The sequence below is a fragment of the Sinohyriopsis cumingii genome, chromosome 17 (genome assembly GCF_028554795.1).
Source record: "Sinohyriopsis cumingii isolate HCF-2022 chromosome 17, ASM2855479v2, whole genome shotgun sequence".
Taxonomy (NCBI): Eukaryota; Metazoa; Mollusca; class Bivalvia; order Unionida; family Unionidae; genus Sinohyriopsis; species Sinohyriopsis cumingii.
This window is the reverse complement of record NC_142977.1, coordinates 57176623-57197526: the sequence shown is the minus strand read 5'-3', so window position 1 is coordinate 57197526 and position 20904 is coordinate 57176623.

Genomic DNA, 20904 nt, shown 5'->3' with positions numbered 1-20904 from the left:
TTACACCTATGACTCGTTTGCTAAAGCACACGTTTACGTAGTCACTTACCTGGACACCCTCATTTCCATATGAGAAAGCTGCCAAATGAAAATCTCACTTATAGACGAATCTGATCAGAGATTGAATAAACATTTCAAGCGGATTGATACAGTTCGGATAACTGACAACAAAATAAATGATATTCCAACAACATACAGAACTGTCAGAAAGAGAAGTAATTGTATCTAGGTAGGGTCCACCCATACCAAGGCAACATTTAAAGATTCGCTTTCTGATTATGCACACTAGGTAATAAACACACAGATATATATCAAACATCATGCTATGTATATATCTTGGGCTTGTCTTAGCATCCGTCCGTCTACGGGAGACGATGGTGTAGCTCCAGAGTAAGATTTTGTTTATCCTTCTAGCTCTCTTTTCAGCTTGTTTTCCTTTCCTGTCTTCCTCTGCTTTTTGAACTACCTGCCTGACAGCTAGACGCCAAGTTGAACGGTCGTTAGCACAGCTCTCCCAGTTGTTGACATTGATGTTAGCCGTCTTCATGTCCTTCTTGCAAGCATCTTTGTAGCGCAGACGTGGTCGTCCAGTCGGTCGTGCACCTTCTGCTAATTCCCCATATAACAGGTCCATGGGAATGCGGCCTGAGTCCTTTCTCTTGGCATGGCCGAGCCAGCGAAGGCGCCTCTCGCGGAGAATGGAGAACATGATGTTGATGTTGGCGCGTTCTAGAACCTCTGTGTTGGGTACTTTGTCCTGCCACTGGATGTGCAGAATGCGCCGCAGACATCTCAGGTGGAAGCTGTTGAGTTTCGTCTCGTGTCTTGCATAGGTAGTCCATGTTTCGCTGCTGTAGAGGAGTGAGCTGAGCACGCAGGCTTGGTATACACGCAGTTCGGTCTTCTCGGTGAGATTGGGGTTGTTCCAGACCCTCTTGTTAAGTCTGGCCATCACTGCTGCTGCCTTGGCAATCCTTCCGTTCACCTCAGAATCAATGAAGAGTGAGCTGGAGATGTTGGACCCGAGGTATGTGAAGTTCTCGGCAACTTCCAAGTTGTACCCATCGATGGTGACAGAGGGAGGGGAGTCTGCGTCCTGTGTCATGACGTTCGTTTTCTTCAAACTGATGGTCAGTCCAACTTCCTTGCAAGCGTGGGAGAGGCGGTAAACCAGCTGCTGAAGTCCATCTTCCGTGTGCGATGTCAAGGCTGCATCGTCGGCGAAGAGCAATTCCCGGAAAAGTACCTCTGTGACTTTAGTCTTAGCACGGAGACGGGCGATGTTGAACAGCTTGCCGTCAGCCCTGGTATGGATGTACACTCCCTCGCTGCAGTCCTTGAAAGCGTACTGGAGAAGCATGGAGAAGAATATGGCGAAGAGCGTCGGCGCAAGCACACAGCCTTGTTTGACTCCGCTGATGACTGGGAAGGCCTCCAATGTTGCGCCATTGAAGCACACTGTGCTGTGCATGTTCTCGTGGAACGACATGAGGACAGCAAGTAGACGGGGGGGGGGGGGCAGCCAATCTTCTGCAGGAGTCTAAAGAGTCCACTCCGACTGACCAGGTCAAACGCCTTCGTCAGGTCTATGAAGGCAATGTAGAGAGGCATCTGCTGCTCGCGACACTTCTCCTGCATCTGACGTAGTGAGAATATCATGTCTACAGTTGACCTGCCGGCTCGAAATCCACACTGGGATGGATATATATATATATATATATATATATATATATATATATATATATATATATATATATATATATCAAACAGCATGATCTTTTCTGTCCTATATTATACACATCATAGAACGTCATGAGACTCCCGAGCTCGGTGGGGTATATGCGTTCATCAGCACTTATCAAATAGCCAACGTCATTCAGAGACAGGTAATATCTCCCAGCACCATCAATGTAACTGCCTTTTGTAGCACATGTGTGATGGTATGAGTCTGAATGTGTGTATCTGCGTTAAGAGGTTTAGGTCAGCACCTTTGGGTATTGCACAATTAAATCCAATCTTGATGTAATTTATGTGAGGAACAGAAATCATCTTTAAATTTGTATCAGATTTACTGTTCCTTTTCATAATATTTAAAATTTTAACCGTACAAGTGAGATATTTTGTATTTTTCAGCAGAGTGATGCATTTGATTATTGTATTTATTTACATGTCTTCCATTATTTTGGTTCCAAATTAGAAACAAAATTCGTATTATTCTGTTTCAAGTCTTGAGAAATCACATATACCGAGGCTCACCAATCCTGTTTTGTTGTACTCTGCAATTACTTGCTGATACCTCATTTTGGAAATATCTTTTACACAAATTATTTTGCATTGCTTAACACAAGTAACCGTGCTAAGAAAATTGTACGACTTTCACCATTCAACATGCTAATAAAACAAAGAGCAATTTGAGAAAAGATGATTTTATTGACTCATTTGCATCTAAGTTTAAAATCATATTACCTGAATAGTTCATGTTGTTGCAAACCTAATGGAAAATGGATTAAAAGAAATTGCAGATATTTGATGCGGGAGGGAAACCATACAATTTAACTTCACAAAAGAAAACCGTAGAGTTTAACCTGTTAAACGGGAGCAAGAATTTGAAACGTTAGCTCAGAAAATATTAAACAAAAAACTAGATAATACTAATGAAAGAAATCAGTAGCAAACAAGTAACTCAAACACAATCTATTACCTGGTCAATAGTGTAGTCATTCGTAATGTCTAGGATGTATGTACTGAAAAGCATACCTAAAAGGCTTTGTCCTTAAAACGTCTCCATCTGATTGTCAACATGGGAACAATGCGGAAGAAGAAAAAAAAAACATTTTATGATAATTAAGCAAGACGAACTTGGAAAACTGTTTATACAAATACTTTGATTCGTATATAATTCAGGAAATCAATGGCAAGTGAGAAAAACAATAAAATTAACAGTATTTACCGTGCAACATTAAATTCAGCTCCAACAGTTAATTACAGTACAGATTTTAAGGACGTTGTTTAAAATGTTAATAGATTAAAAATGAATATTGAAATATACATCACGTTAGTCAGTTTACTATCTAATTTGCCACCTACATTCAATGGTATACAGTTTTAATTGCAAAAGGTCAACCCAACAAAAATATTATGATAAGTCAACAAAGGAAAGGAACATTACAGAGGTGTTAGAAGAAAGTATAGAAATGTATACATATATTGTAACTGGGTAGAGGTTAGCACGACAGCAGCTTAGTGTGCGATGTATATAGCAAGTGTTTGGAAATCATAAGAATGGAAACAAAACATTTTTTCTTCTATTTCTAGCTTTAAAGGATTTAATGCAACTTAAATGGGTTGGTTGCAAAACCTTCTAAAAAAACAAACACACGGGTGTACAATAAATCTTTGAAACACCGAGATATTGTAACTTCTGCCACAACTGATGATATTGTGAACTAGGCAAACATCGACCACAAATTAAGTCACGAGGAATTAGATTTGATAGTTACCGAGTCCAACAGATTAAAGGAAATAAAAATCAATTAGAAAAAGATAAACAGCATTGAAAACCAAAATACTGGAAAAGTATTGTTTCTAGCAGAAGGAAGAAAATAAAATAGTTTTTTTTTAAAGAATCTAACAGCAAACATGAACTTTAATATACTAACTGAGCTAAATTATACGACGTAAAATAATTCATTGATTATTAGTTCTTTGAAAGTTAACTCTCTTAATTTCCGCTACTTTAATGGAATGTTGCCTTGTCATTGAAGGACAAAGCAAAAACGAAATAATGTGTAGCAGTTCAATGATGAATGATATTAATTAGCGTTCATTTAATTCGATAGGTAGCAGTACGGAACAAAGCGACCCAACAACACTTCCGGTATACTACCTGCTTTGCAACCAAAGAATCGATTTCATCTTGATCTTGCTTTAAAAATAATAGGTGTTGTTGTTGTAGGGTTTAACGCCATTTTTCAGCACAAGATAGGCTATACATGTCGACCAGAATAAATGGTGGAGGAAGAACCCTGGAAAACCCCGGAAAGAACCACCGACCCACGAGAAGCTACTGGCAAGCTTTCTCACATACCCACATTGGCCGAATCTGAGACTCGAACCAACGCAGACTCAGGTGATATGTCAGTGATCCGTAACGGTTAGCGCTTTAGACCACTCAGCCACTTAGGGCCCCCAAAAATATCTGTCTTACGGATCATGAACGTTCTCGTCGCTCTGAGTGGTGTCAAGAGAACCTTAAAAGCTAAGTGATCTGGGCAAAAGACGAAGTCAACCGATTGGTAAGCAAATGTTAAGTATAAGCTTCGACCAAAACCGAACATTACATACCTGATGTCTGCATTTTTATCTAAGTTATCTTTACATATCTGCCTTTGCGATTTTTTTCAATAATTATTTTTCCAGAGGTGCAATTCCCTAAAATGTATAACCCATGTACCGTTCAACGATTTTACTTTCGCAAGAATTCATACCCCATGATATTTCTATCATTCCTTCACATGTGAGTGAATTCGGTTCCAGGCAGCAGACATGTAGCATCTTTTCCCACCAAATCACATTATCCTGACACGAGTCAGACCACTCCTAATACTAACCTCGTAATGCTGAGCGCCAAGCGAGTCAGTTGGTTGTACCATTTTTAAAAGTTTCTGATATGACTCGGCCGTGGTTCGAACTCGCGACCTCCCGCATCCGAGGCGGACACACTAACCACTTAGGCCACCGGAGCGGTCTGGTTGCAGACTCAAGTTTACTATACAGCATTACTTCAAATAGATCACTGCAACCTATATGAACAGGCAATGACATTGCTTGTTACCGTCCTAAAAGGCACATTTACACACAGGGCCGTAGAAAGCGATCACGAGTAGTTAAGTGGGCCACTTTACCGTCAATGGGAATTAGCATTACAAGACCCCTTGGGCAACTCTAGCGTCAAGGGAAATTTAACATGGAGAAAAATCGTGGGCAACTCTAAGGACAATGGGAATTTAACATAGAGTTTGGGTCTGTCTAGGGACAAGGGAAATTAACATGGGGAATAGAGTTTGGGCTTTTGGGATTTTTTTTTTTTTTTTTTTTTAAAAAGTTTTTTTAAATTTAAATTTAAATTTAAATTTTAAAAAAGGGGTAGGCAATGGAAAGGCTATCTCTTTTCGAGAAATATGGCTGGCTCTGAAAAGGGCCTTTGGGTTTATGTTAATGTATTCATTAACATAAATGGTACCGCATTGGTCTTCTTCTTGTCCTTAGGCTACGTCTCACTGTTGGTCCGTAAATCAGCACTCTTTTCAGGCATCCTTGTCTTTCTACGTAGATCCTACGTATCCACAGGCTGGTGTTTGTCCTGTGGACAACGGCCCACTTGGATCGGACATACATGGGTATGTCCGTCCGGAACATCATGGAAGACACAAGCGTAGAAGATTGCACATCGGTCCACATCTTGAAGCGACGAGAACAGGTGAATCAATGCACTGAACTGCGCTTATTTATAGGTAGAGGCAGGATTGAAACGGATTGAGTTCATTCACCAATCCAAACACGCGTTACAAAATTCAGTCAGCCCACATCCAATCGGAAGAGAGTAGTCTGTGACGTTAGTTGGTCTATATAGATTCGCTAGCGCTTGTGTGCAGTCAATCTATGCGACAGTGATTCAACATGACGGAAACTCAGAAAACGATCCATTGGGGTGCACCAGCAGGGGAGACTGCCCAAGGGAACCCGGACTTACTTTCAGAAGAGGTACAATGGGATTTTGTGGATTTTCTTACCTCGCAAGAATTTGTTCCGGAACCTTCGTTACCTTCTTCATTACCGCAAGTGGAGAATTTTAGACAGAGACAGAAAGAAGAATTGGAGAAATTTATGCAACGACAAAAGGAAGCGGAACAAGCTTTTCTCCTACAGCAACAGCAACAGCAACAAGAAGAGGTAAGAAAAAAACAACAGCAACAACAGCAAGAAGAAGTAGCAGCAAAAAAACAAGAGGGTGAAAATCAAACGGCTACGGTACTGTTGGACATTTTAGCGGAGTTAAGAAGTCTGAAACAAATGTATCAGACTTCTTTATCACGACCGAAGAGAATACGACCTTCCCGAGCTAAACACGCCAACCCTGTGACTAAGCCTGTCGTACCACCCTTAGTGATTTCAACTCAATCATCAGAAGTAGGCCTTGGCCGTGGCAAAGGCTTAAGGCAGTTAAAGTTGATTGGTTAAACTCACTCCTACACCATAAAGAAAAAGGCCTTTTTCAGGGCCAGCCATATTTCTCGAAAAGAAATACAATTTCAATTTGCCAATAACTCAAAAATAAACCCACCCATTTTACCCTTATAGTACGTGTCTGTGTATGAGTGCGTGAGTGTAGTTTCTTATTTTAAAATCAAAACTCAAAGACACTTACCTTATATCATTCATGTATTCTTTTATCCATTTTTTTACAATCCAATTCACAATTCACCACAGAACACTTAAAAAAGTTCGTACACTTCTTCTTTTTCATTATTTAGTCTCTCTGTTTTTTGAATTTCTTCACCGTTTTTTCCTCATTTTCTTCCCTTCTTCTTTTCTTCTCCTGTTTCTTTGCCTCTTTTAAATAGAATTGTCTTCTTTCTTCCTCTTCTTCCTCTGAAGAATCCCTCTCTTCTTCCGAAGAATTCCTCTCTTCTTTTGAAGAATCCTTCTTTTCTTCTGACTCCTCTTGTTTCTTTTTTGGGCAATCTGGAGACCAATGTCCTTTTTCTTTACAATAATAACAGGTATCTTGACTTTTGTCTTTTTTAGCCTCTGTTTTTGTTCTTTTTTGACGGTCTGGACACTCTGAAGACCAATGCCCTTTCTTCTGACAGATATAGCAAGTATCTTGACTTTTATCTCGAAAGGAAGGAGAGTAGTCTGTCGGCTGGTCTGAAGAGAATTTTCTAATGACCCCTCGCAAAGCTCTGACGAAACGTTCCATATGGGTAGTCTCTTCCATCGTTGTGCTCAGCTTGAGAGTGAAATGAATAGTGAAAGGACAAGACACACACCCTTTTTATATACGCTGGTTTGCCAAGACTATAAATTAGTCTATGGTGTTTAAACTTGAGTCATTTGACGTTTTGCACTGAAGATAAAACGATCCCATTCATTCGAGAAGAAAGAAGAAGAAGAAAGTAAGAGGCAGAAACGTGATCTATCGCCTCGTACCAGGGCTGAAATCTTGGCACAAATTCATGCCAGTGATTTTGAAGAGGACATGAGTGAACCAGAATCCGAACCCTCTAAACCAAGTTCACCACCCTTAGTCAACCCTGAAAAGTACTATTCCATTCGAGAGACGGAAAAGCGCTCCTCTAGAAAATTTAGAACCACGGCTTACACCTACACGGTGAAGTTTAAAGATTTCAAGTCCGACGTACCCTTGGAGAAAGCAGAAGGGTTTATCACCGAGATGTGGGATTCTTTGCTCACCGCACTCAAGCGACAATGTCAAGCCAAAGAAGACGATCGCTTGACACTATCCATAGATCACGACGGTTTGAAATCCCCTGTTTGGATCGAGTTTAGCAGACCCGCAGAACAGACCCCTTCCAAAGTCATGGACAAGATACAACATGTACAACAATCTAATGACCAGTTTGACATCACCGATGGTAAAGCCACACTGAAAATGGCCCACGTCTCTCCTCCTCAAGGGACAGGACGCAAAAAGATGTTATTGGTGGACGACCTTCGCAACACCAAAAAGAGTCTCGTCCGAATTAACAACCCTCAAGACCAGATGTGTTTAGCCAGGGCCATCGTGGTGGGACGAACCTATGCCAACAAGAACGACACGGTAGAATGGAAAAGAATCTGGAACACTATTCAACAATCCGACCGAGCCAAACAACGAAATGAAGCAGAACTCCTGTTGCAACAAGCTGACCTGTCCAAAGACACACCCTGTGGCATTCCTGAGATGCAAAAATTGCAAGATGCCCTAGCTCCACCCTACACCTTGAAAGTGCACCCTCAAGAAATGTGCGGGTCTCTGTTGTTTCGAGGCCAAGACTTTAAGGACGGAAAATACATTCACCTTTATCATCACGATGACCATTTCGATACCATTACCAGTATCACCGGATTCCTGGGATACAGATATTACTGTGAGAAATGTGACTATGGTTATAATAATCGAGAGCAACACAAGCATTGTGGATGGAAATGCCCAGGATGTTTGGCCTCTCCACCCTGTCTGAGCGAAGAACCAGTGCCTTGTTCGACTTGTCTGCGCACGTTTGTCAGCCAAACCTGTTACCAACAACATTTGAAAACACAAGGTTCACAGAAGAAATGTGCTTGTCAACTGCTGAGATTGTGCCCTACGTGTAGACAAGGCATACGTACCAACAATGCCAAGGCACACGTATGTCGAGGAAAGAAAAAATGTCACATTTGTCACCACATCGTGGACTTGGAACACCAATGCTACGTGCAAAAATACCAACCCCCACCAGAGAAAGAGGACGGTCACAAGAAGAAAGGCAATTTCATCTTTTTCGATTTCGAATGCATGCAAGAGACTGGCATTCACATTCCTAATTTCTGCGTGGCTCATCGAGCGTGCGAGAAGTGCATTCAAGAACCTATCTTCAGTCATTGCCCTCACTGCAGCAAGATTCCTGGAGGACGTGAAAAAATCTTTCGGGGACCAAACACGTTAGCCGATTTTGCCCAATGGGTCTTAGACCCCATCGACAAGACGTGGAGCCAAGAGGACATCGAACGTTACGGAGATTGTCATCGTCATGCCACGGTGATGGCTCACAATTTCTCCGGATACGATGGACAGTTTCTTTTGAGATACTATACGGAACATGGCACCGAACGTCCTAAAGTGATTTTAAACGGAGCCAAAATCATTTTCATGCAAGTGGGACAAGTACAGTTTAAAGATTCGATGAGTTACTTGGCCATGCCTTTGAGCCGAATGCCTAAAACGTTTGGAATGACAGAAATGGCTAAAGGGTACTTTCCACACTTTTTCAATACGGAAGCCAATCAACATGCTGTTCTACCCCATTTGCCTGAGGCTCACTATTACGACCCCGACAACATGCGTACCGAACAACGAGAAGCTTTCTACGCTTGGCACCAAGCTCACGCCTCGGACCCTTTCGACTTTCAGGAAGAAATGTTAAAGTATTGTCGTTCCGACGTGGACATTTTACGGCGTTGCTGTGGAAAATTTCGAGAACTGTTCATGGAACACGGAGGGGTCGATCCTTTGAAAGAAGCTTGAAGAAACCAGATTGGTTAGGAGTCAAATGTTGGACATCACCGAGACCAGGGTTTTGAGGCTTGGACACAAGAGGTGGTCCAGTATGCACGAGAGTTATTCAAGGAAAAAAGTTACTTTTCAACCTGTGTTAGTGACGGTGCCAGAAGAACCCGTCACCCAGGACAGGACTGTCGTGGACAGGCCTGAAAGACCCTTTCGGGAGGACACTTGTGTGACCTTACCCCTACTATAGAACTGGTTAGAACTTGACCCAAAACATGTTGTACAGACACTTGTGTTTATTCCACGTTCATGGTTATCATGTGCCTTTTATTCTTGTACTTAAGCCTTTGGCTTTTATGCATTTTTGTCTTTCGTATTCATGTTTGAAACATTCAATAAACGTGTTCTGAAAAAGTATATAAACTCTTGTCTTGTTTGTTTTTTCGTGTCACAAGTGACATTTCTCACACCATGGCTACCTCTGCTGTCTCTGCTCCCTCTTCCTCTACTGTCAAAGTCATCGACGAACACTTAGATCGTGCCAGTTGGGAGGCTTTGTATCTTCGCCATCCCTTTAACATGCTCATTGCTGGACCTAGCGGTTCAGGCAAAACCGAATTCGTCAAACGTTTGATCGAACATAAACATCATTTGATCGATCGACCCCCTCAACGAATCGTGTGGTGTTACAAAGAGTGGCAATCGGCGTACAGCCTCTTGCGAGAAAGTCAAGGCGATTCCATCGTGTTTGTGGAAGGCATTCCTAAAGAAGACGACGGCATCGTCTCTGACTCCCGTCTAACCCATTTGGTCATTTTCGACGACATGTTAGGAGAAGACGAAGAAGAAATTAAACTGTGGTTCACGCGCAAAGGGCATCACCGTAATGCCAGTGTCGTTTACATCACCCAAAATTTGTTTCAACAAAGTAAAGCCCATCGCACCATCAGTCTCAATGCGCATTACGTGGTCTTGTTTAAAAGCCCTCGAGATAAATCGCAAGTGCAAGTCTTAGCCAAACAGTTAGGAACGCCTTGGCTAACTCAGGCGTACGACGATGCCACTCAAACTCCACACGCCTATTTACTCGTCGATTTGAAACCTACGACTCCCGAGGATTTGCGATTTCGTACCCACTTGTTTCACCACTGGTGCCAAGACGGAGGGCCTGTCCTGTACACGTTTCCGTCCTCGACTTCATTTCACTCCCCATAAAAAAATCTATAAAAACATCAGACCCTTTTTCGTCTGTCTCACTCTCAGTGCGAACATGACGTCCCTTCAGTCGCATCTTCCCGTCAAATTGATTCGTGCCTTGTATGGCATCAGTCGAGAAAAAGATCCACAAACACGAGCTCGTGTCTTAGAAGCTAGTCTCAAAGAAGTCTTACGATGGTTCACGGTGACGGCACGTCAATTACTCCAAGGAATCATTCAGATTCCTCATCAAACCAAACGCTTTTTCGATCGAAACAAAGTCGCTTTGGTCCAACTGGCCGATCTCCGCATCGACACTCAAACCAAAAAACAAATCATTTTGAAACCTGGAGGGAGCGGTACTCTAGGAGGGGTCATCATTCGCTCACTCTTAAGATGGGATCCTAATAATACCCCCAAAGTTATACCCAAGACAAAAGTCCAACGAAGCCCCAAGAAGAAAAAGACCAGGTCCCCAAGGAGAACTTCTCCAGAGGCAGGACCCTCCTCTGACCAGACACCACCCCGGAAAAAGAAAAGAAGCCCCCAGAAAAAGAAAAGTCCACAGAAAACTAGTCGCAAGAGAGGCACTTCGGCCAGGACGCAACCTTACACTCACAATCCACGACCTGCCACAGCCGTGACTGCGTCTCCGGCAGCTTCACGTTTATCCACTTCTCCGTTAATGACACCCAGAACTGAAGAGTACTTGGAGACGTTGATCACACCAAGAACTTCTCCGTTGATGACCCCCAAAAGAACTTCCCCAGTGGCAAGACCTTCCAATTTAGTGGCAGTGGCTGCTGCTCACAAAGTACCTTCTCCCAAAATCAAAGTTCAAGAAAGATCGGGCATGTTACAAAGTTTACTGGATTTGTCCAAGCAAGAACTGGCTCGATTTAGTCCGTTGCGTACCCCTGCACGACGTGTCATGCCTGTCCTCAAACTGATACGACGTCAAGACAATCAGTGGCGACGCGTTCCAGTATAAAAAAGGCCTGTGACCAAGTCGGGTATCAGTGTTTTTTCGGTGCTCCTGAAGACTCAAAGATGTCACCCTCCAGAAAACCCCAAGGAAAGAAAAGGAAAGGACTGCCACCACGTTTAGCCAAACATGGGGACATGTTATCTGTCCTGTCCAAAGCTTCTCCACCTCTACGAAAAAAACTCATTCAGACGGCCTCCAAAGAGGTCATCGATACCGTGTGCGAATGTTGTTTGAACGTTTTGAAAGGCACGATCCCTTTGTCCAAACACCAGAAACAATGCTTAAGCAAACATCGTCACGTTCTTCGCCAAATGGTTCGAAAGAAAATTCCCATTCGTTAAAAAGAGAAGATGTTAGTGCAACGTGGAGGTATTTTACCTCTCTTGTTAGGCCCCATACTGAAAGGAGTCTTGGGAACCATGTTCGGAGGACTGGTGGGAGCAAGATAAAAAGGCCTTCGGAAGTCCCAAGATCTCAGAATCGACCCCTGACAACCCCATGGAAGGACGAAAACTAGCTTTAGTGCCTTACAAACGATGGATGGAATACCATCGGTGGCAAAAACAACGCACCCCACATTTACCTCCCAATCCCCATTTGAGCGAGATGTCCCAGTTACAACACAAATTGCAGTCCTTGATGGATCGCCAAGATTTGTCCGAAACAGAAAAATCGCAAAAGTACGGTCAACTCTTGCAACGACTGCAACTCTTTCACCAGAAAGCTTTAGATGAAACAGCTCTACCCACTCTGAAAGATTTTAAGACCTTGATGAAAAGTCCAGCACCATCACCAGTACCAGTACCAGTACCAGTACCAGTACCACCAGTACCCGTGACCAAGACAGAAAAAGGAGAAGAAGAGGAAGGGTTTCAAACTCCACCAGAAAAAGTACGCAAGTTAACAACACCACCTACCTCCAGAATTGGATGGATTAAAAAGATGATGGCCACCCCTTCTTCCTCACAAGAGAAAAAGAAAGTGAAGACAGAAGTGAAGACAGAAGTGAAACAAGAACCGATATCCCTCGCTCAGACATCCTTCTCCTCTTCGACGCCTATTGCTGGCCGCACACGCAAAGCATTGCAATCCAAGAAAATACCCCAAGAGAAAAAGAGTAGCATCCTCCAAGAGTGGGTGTCTTATTAACACACCAACCAACACAAAAAATGGAAAAAGTCTTAGCCAGCATTTACTACGATCCCTCGCATCCTGCAGGTTACGCAGGAGTTCAAAAATTGTATCGTGCTGCCAAAACTCGACTGAAAAGTCTCCGTTTACCTCAAGTGCAACGATGGTTACAAGAACAAGCTACCTACACTTTACACAAACCCATTCGACGCAAGTTTGCCAGAAGTCGCACCCGAGTGGAAGGCATCGATCATCAATGGCAAGCCGATTTAGCCGATGTCTCTCATTTGGCCAGCTACAATCGTGGCTACAAATATTTGTTTTGTGTCATCGACGTCTTTTCCAAATTTGCCTGGGTCGTGCCCTTGACTTCCAAATCCAGCAACGAGTTAGTGCGAGCCCTGCAACGAGTGTTGAAACAAAGTGGTCGTCACCCTCTTCGATAGCAAACGGACAAAGGTAGCGAATTTCTGAACCAAGCTTTCCAAGAAGAATTAAAGAAACGTGACATTCATTTTTTTACCACCGAGAATCCCGAAACCAAAGCCAGCATCGTGGAACGTTTTCAACGCACTTTGAAAGAACGCATGTGGAAATATTTTACGCATCACCACACTCTGAAGTACATCGACATCTTACCGCACCTGGTGCAAGCGTACAACCAATCTTACCATCGAAGCATCGGACGTGCCCCGCAAGACGTGACTCCCGACAACGAAGTGTTGGTGTTTTAGCGCCTGTTTGGTACGTCCCCGACGAGGGCTGTCCCCAAGAAAAGTGGAGAGTTGGCCGTAGGAGATTGGGTGCGCATTGGCAAAACCAAACGCACTTTCGACAAAGGTTACTTACCTAACTGGACGACCGAATTGTTTCGTGTCACTGGACGAGTGCATGGCCGTCATCCTGCCGTCTATAAATTGGAAGACATGAACGGAGAAGTGCTCAAAGGAACGTTTTATTTGCCCGAGTTACAACGTGTGACCAAAAAAGAAGACGACGTGTACGACATCGAAAGCATTCTCGAACGCAGAACCCGTAAAGTGGGCAAACGACGTGTCAAAGAAGTCAAAGTACGTTGGAAAGGATATCCGCCCAGTTTTGATTCTTGGATCGACGCTTCGCAAGTCATCGACTATAAAAAGAAGTGACCATCATGCTTTTTCACACAGCAGACGCAGCTACGTCGACCACTCCTCCTTCCCCTAGTTCTTCTGTGCAAGATTTACAAAAACAACCCTTGTGGGTGTGGTGTGGAGAACGTGTGCCTAAAACGCAAATCGTCTTTTTCTGCCAAATCTTCGTGGTGTATTGTGTCATTGGGGCAGCCATCGCCAATTTGAGTTTGCAACAAGGAGACAAACAATTGTGGACCATTTTATTGAGCAGTTGCATCGGTTACCTGCTTCCTAATCCCTCCCTGAAATTCGCCTCGAACGGGAACCCCGGGAACCTTGTGTCCAGTGCCAGTGCCAGTCACCACTTCAATCACAACCAGAACCCCATTTTAGACGGAGACACGCCTCTGACGTCCAGTAACCCCTCGGACAGCCACAGAACTCTGGAATTATGAGTCACCAAAACCAATTTTACTTAACTTTACCCAGTGACAGTTCCATGGAGGTGTTTCCCAAGAACACGTTGTGCTGTTACACGGCCAAATTACCTCAGGCCATCCCCTTAGATCACGAAGCCCATTGGGAAGTGGCTTTAGTAGAAATGATTCACCCGACCCAAGTCCTCAATGTCCTTCCCAATCAAAATTTTTTTGATGTGGAAGTTCATGACGAGCAAATGCAACAGTGGATGGATAGCAATGTCAAATATGACAAGAAAACCCGTACACAAAAGTACACCACCTATCACTTGTTCATTCCCCCAGGCTATTATTTTAGTGGTCAACATTTGGTCAGCACCATAGCCTCCAGGTTTAATGTCGTGTTTCTGAAAGCTTTGGAACATGTCAACAAAAGTGTCACCATGGAGTACCACAAAGCAGCTCGTCGCTTCTTGATGAAATTTGAACGAAGTAAAATCATGTCCATTTTATTTTGTCCTGAATTGTTTGACATGTTGGGCGGAGACATGGACATGAGAAAGGCCATGCTCAAGAAAAACGAATTACCCATCGTTTACGACAACGAGTCTTTTAGCAAGTTATTTCGTGCCCCGGTAGAACTGAACCAAGGACTGAATTTGATGTTCGTGTATTCCGATGTGGTGGAGTACAACGTGATGGGACACACCTCCGTACCGTTACTGCGTGTCATTCCTTTCAAAGTAGATTCTGTCACGAACGCTGACGAGGAAGGTGGAAACACTTACCACGTCCACCGCGAATTTGTCCATCCTCACTATTTGCCTGTCAGTAAGTCGTATTTGGACACGGTCAACATTGCTATAAAAGGAGATCTGGGACAAAATATTGCATTCACCAAAGGAAAAGTCACGGTGAAACTCCATTTTCGAAAACGGTTCTCTCACGACTCTTAAGTCATGTATCCAGTGTACCGAGGGGTTGCTCGACAGCGAGGACACGGTTTAGGAGACATGTTAAAATCGGCCTTTCGTTCGGTGGCCCCGGTGTTGAAACCGATGGTGACACGCGGATTGCACGCCTTGAAAGATGCGGCACTGACGCAAGGCAAAGAATTTCTCCAAAATGTCATCATCGACAAACAAAACCCTAAAGAAGCCTTCATGAGGGCAGGCAAAAATGTCTTGCTGCAAACGGGCAAAGACATTTTAGGCCAACGAGAAACACCTATAAATGCCCTGCACGCTACCGAGTCAGGCATTCAGCAAGGACAAGGCAGAAAGAGACGACGAAGAAAACACCCTTTCACCAGACTTCAAGCGAGAAAGGCCAAGAAAAGAAGAACCGTTCGAGACTTAGACGTTTTCGATTATTGAGAAAAAAGAGACAAAAAAATGATGTACCGAGAATCTTGCGCTTGTTCCAAGACGGAACTGGATCTGTTTGCCATGCCCCCCACGATGATGACGATGCAAGAATCCCAGTTAGTGGAATTTCACCCCGTCTCCTCACTGACCGATTCCGCTCCCATCGAGTTTGAAATCAAAGGACAGCCCGAAGATTACATCGATCTGAATAGCAGTTACTTGTACCTGAAAGTCAAAATTCTAGATAAGACTGGAGGTGCTATAGACGATGAAGCAGTAGCTCCCGTCAACAATTTCATGCATTCCTTGTTCAGTGGAGTGGACTTGTACTTGAATAACAAACTGGTCAGTAGCAGCATGGATACTTACCCTTATCGTGCCTACCTGGAAAATCTCTTGACGTACGGAATAGATGTCAAGAACACTCATCTCAATGCCTGTGTGGTATGGGAAGCTGACGAACCTACCAAGTTTGAAATATTGGAAACTGATGAAAAGAAAGACAACAATGATGGATTTGTAGAACGAAGAAAGAGAATCACGGGAGCCGACACAAGTTTAGAACTGATGGATCGTTTGCATTTGGACATGTGGTTGCAAGAAAAGTATTTGCTGAACGGGGTGGATGTCCGCCTGAGACTGAATCGTAGCAGTGCCGCTTTCCATTTGATGGCTGATAGTGACGGTTACAAAACCAAAATCCTAGAAGCCAGACTCTACGTACGCCGTGTGGAAGTGTTACCTAAAGTGGGAAACGACATCAGTCAGACGTTGAGTAGAACGACTGCCAAGTATCCCATACGACGCGTGGAAGTGAAAACCTTCACCATTCCCAAGGGACAGCGATCCATGATCGAAGATCATCTGTTCCAAGGACAGTTACCCAAACGTTTGATCGTTGGTATATTCGAGAATACAGCCTTCAACGGAGCTACCGAAAAAAATCCTTTCTACTTTCAACACTTTGGCGTGTCCAAAATCGAAGTCAGTAGCGATGGCAAGACCTTGTGTACCCGACCTTTCGAACCTGACTTTACCAAGAAGAATTACTTGAGATCGTACTTGTCCCTGTACGAAGCCACCGGACAGTTAGGAACCAATACCAGTCACGGTATTACGTACGAGGATTATGCAGGAGGCTACGCTTTGTGGGCTTTCGATTTCACTCCAGACCAAGGCAGCGACGAGGGACATTTCCACCCTACAAAATCCGGCCAGATTCGTGTGGAAATTCAGTTTAAAGACCGAGACCCTGATGAAACGGTGAACGTCATCCTGTATGCAGAATTCGATAATACCATAGAAATCAACAGTTTGAGAGAAGTCATCCTAGATTACTAGAAACCATGGAAGACTGTTATCCCTCTTTACCTAGTGGAGAAACTTTTAGTGTTGGATTATTGTTAAAAAATGTTAGAGTTCTTGTTGTTTAGTGTTAAGTGATTTTTGAATAAAAAATGTTGTGTTTTGAAAAAAATTGTTTGATGTTATATTGTTGGATTATTGTTAAAAATGTTAGAGTTGTTGTTTAGTGTTAAGTGATTTTTGAATAAAAAATGTTGTGTTTTGAAAAAAATGCCTTTGTCTTTTGTTTAGCTATAAGAATGTTGGATTGATGCTCTTTCATTTCTTACTATCCCTCTCATGACACTCACTAAACGTTGCGACTCAAAAACCGTGTGGGGGATGTTTTCCTTCACGTCCGCGCTTTGACTTTAAGAACCGGGTTGTTTCCAGTCTAACCATCCATTGTCGACTCATCCTCCTAAGAAGATGTGCTCCAAACTAGCTAAACTCAACGAAGCCTACGTGAATTTGCATAGGGTCAGACACAGTCTGATACCGAAGCCAGAAGAAATAGAGAATGTGAGAATGTTAAAAATCACTGAAGACCTGATAGAAGAGTTCTTCAGAGAAGAAATGAACAGGGAAAAAGAAGAATGGACAGAGAAGTACAGACTTCAGAGACAGCAGCAACAACAACAACAACAAGAGCAGCAGCAGCAACCTGAACCTGACAGAGGCTTTGTCGATTGCCGTATCGACACCAAAGAGTTCTTCTTTTCTTTCCGAAGAAGCAGACCTATCGCCAGAAAGTCTATCCTCAGAGGACATCGCATTCTTAGAAACTAAAAAAAGAATGCCATAGCAAACAAAAAAAACAGCCCTTTTCAGGGCTACCCCAATACTCTAGAAAAGAAATAACGATCGATATGCCAATGTGTGTAGGTAGAGTAGTGTGAAAATAAACACTAACTCTTTTTTAAAAAATGTGAGGGTATGTGTTTGTGTGTTAGTAAGTGCTTAAGTAAGTTGGTATGAATAGTAGATTAAAATCATGTTTTTTTGTGTTTGAGATGTATATTTGGAGTTAGATTGGATTGCTTTGCGTATGTGGATAGTCTAATGAAGTGATTTATAAAAAAATTTAAAATAGTGATGGGTAGCATAAAAAAGTGAGTGTTTCTTTTAGGTCCGCGCGTTGTTGTTTTTGGTCATGATGTAGGTAACATCAATTTTATATTTTTTAGGGGGATGTTTTCCTTCACGTCCGCGCTTTCCTATAAATTGAAACTCGCTGGGCAGTCTAGCTACCCTTGTTGATTGATCAACACCAAAAATGAACACGAGACTGTCTAAACTGTTGGAACTTCATGTGCATCTGGAATATGCCAGACGCCTGTTGAATGAAATGGCCGCGGAAGCCATTGTGGAGGAGGGAAGGATAAGAGAGGAGGAGGAAAGAAGAAAAAAAGAAGAGGAGGAGAGAAGATATAAAGAAGAAGAAGAAGAGGAAAGAAGATACAAAGAGGAGGAGAGAAGAAACAAAGAAGAGGAGGAGGAGGAGAAGGAAAAGAAGAGAAGAAGAATAAATTTCAGAATCCCAGAGAGCGAAAATTGGGATTCTGAAGCGACATATCCTGCCTCTGCTCTCTCCCCCAAAAAAGTAAAAAGTAACTGGGGGATAAGATGTGTATGTGGCGCCAGGCCTGGAAGGTGCCACCATTAACCAGGTGTCCATGAAGTTCCAAAAAGGGCCCTTTTCAGGGCTACCCAATACTCTAGAAAAGAAATAACCATCAATTTGCCAATGTGTAGGTAGAGTAGTGTGAATATAAACACTAACACTTTTCTAAGATAGTGTGAGGGTATGTGTTTGTGTGTTGGTGCTTGTAAGAGCTAAGGTATGTTTGTGTGAATAGTAGATTATGGGTTTCTTTATTGTTTCTTAGCGTATGTGGAGAGTATAGTTTGGGTTTTGTAACCGCTCACGTACGATTGTGTGGATAGTAGATTATGGATTTTGTTTATTGTTTCTTAGCGTATGTGGAGAGTATAGTTTGGGTTTTGTAACCGCTCACGTACGATTGTGTGGATAGTAGATTATGGATTTGTTTATTGTTTCTTAGCGTATGTGTTTGTGTGTTTGTGTTTGTGTGTTTGTGTTTGTATCCGCTCACGTACGATTGTGTGGATAGTAGATTATGGATTTGTTTATTGTTTCTTAGCGTATGTGAAGAGTATAGTTTGGGTTTTGCAAGCGCTCACGTACGATTGTGAGGATAGTAGATTATGGATTTTGTTTATTGTTTCTTAGCGTATGTGTTTGTGTGTTTGTGTTTGTACCCGCTCACGTACGATTGTGTGGATAGTAGATTATGGATTTTGTTTATTGTTTCTTAGCGTATGTGGAGAGTATAGTTTGGGTTTTGTAACCGCTCACGTACGATTGTGTGGATAGTAGATTATGGATTTGTTTATTGTTTCTTAGCGTATGTGTTTGTGTGTTTGTGTTTGTGTGTTTGTGTTTGTACCCGCTCACGTACAATTGTGTGGATAGTAGATTATGGATTTGTTTATTGTTTCTTAGCGTATGTGAAGAGTATAGTTTGGGTTTTGTAAGCGCTCACGTACGATTGTGAGGATAGTAGATTATGGATTTTGTTTATTGTTTCTTAGCGTATGTGTTTGTGTGTTTGTGTTTGTACCCGCTCACGTACGATTGTGTGGATAGTAGATTATGGATTTGTTTATTGTTTCTTAGCGTATGTGGAGAGTATCGTTTGGGTTTTATTATATGAAATGAAAAAGTAGGGGATGTTTTCCTTCACGTCCGAGCGTTGTTTGGTCATGATCTAGGTAAGATCAATTTTACGTTTTAGGGGGATGTTTTCCTTCACGTACGCGCTTTAAGTATAAGAACCCACAGTATTCGTCGTTCAAACCATTCTGCAAAGAATAAAAAAAGAAGATGGCTTCTAACCAAATGGACAAAATACAAACATTACAAGACGTTTTAGACAACTTAGGAATGATGGAGCAGATGTTGATAAGACTGGTTGAAGACCATTATTCCTATAGTCCCCATCGTGTAAAGATGGAAATTAATAACTTAAAAAAGGTAAAGGACAAGATTAGTGGTGTCATGAAAGAGATAAAGGTGGAGAAGGAGGATGAAGAGGAAAGAATAAGAATAAGCAAATGGAACGAAAAGATTGAAAAAGAAGAAGAATATGAGAAGAGGAAGAAAGAAGAGGAGGAAGAGAAGAAGAAAGAAGAGCAGGAGAAAAAAAGAAAGAAAAGAAGAGAAAGAGTGTTGGAGATAAAATAAGAACTTGGTGGAGAAAAAGAAGAAACTAGAAGCAGAAGAAAACCCAAAGGCCCTTTTCAGGGCCAGCCATATTTCTCGAAAAGAGATAGCCTTTCCATTGCCTACCCCTTTTTTAAATTTAAATTTAAATTTAAATTTAAAAAAACTTTAAAAAAAAAAAATCCCAAAAGCCCAAACTCTATTCCCCATGTTAATTTCCCTTGTCCCTAGACAGACCCAAACTCTATGTTAAATTCCCATTGTCCCTAGAGTTGCCCACGATTTTTCTCCATGTTAAATTTCCCTTGACGCTAGAGTTGCCCAAGGGGTCTTGTAATGCTAATTCCCATTGACGGTAAAGTGGCCCACTTAACTACTATCACGGGCCATCGGGTAAGAAATACCCGGGCCTTTCCTAGTTCTTGTTCATACAATTTTTCTTTTATAAAATTGAAAAGTGTTGATCGGCCCGGGCCCCCTTACGGGCCTGGGCACCGAGGGTATATTCCTGGATGCCCCACCCCATCTCTGGTATTCCCTGTTTACACACTGAAATTCTATAACAAAGTAACACTTGATGGCTCAAGCACTGCATGTAACGTATTCAAGACATCACAAATCAGTTAGGTTTGGTCTTTCTTCTCTACACTGTTGGCAAGGTTTGTATGAATCCATTCCCTGAGCACCCAGAAAGTACCAGGGAATGGATACACAATTGCTTTGAGAAATTTTCGTTCACACTTTGAGTAAAAGAATAGTTAAAAATTCTTGGCAAATGGTTTTGGGGGAGGGGTATTATTATTATTATTAATAGTAGTAGTAGTA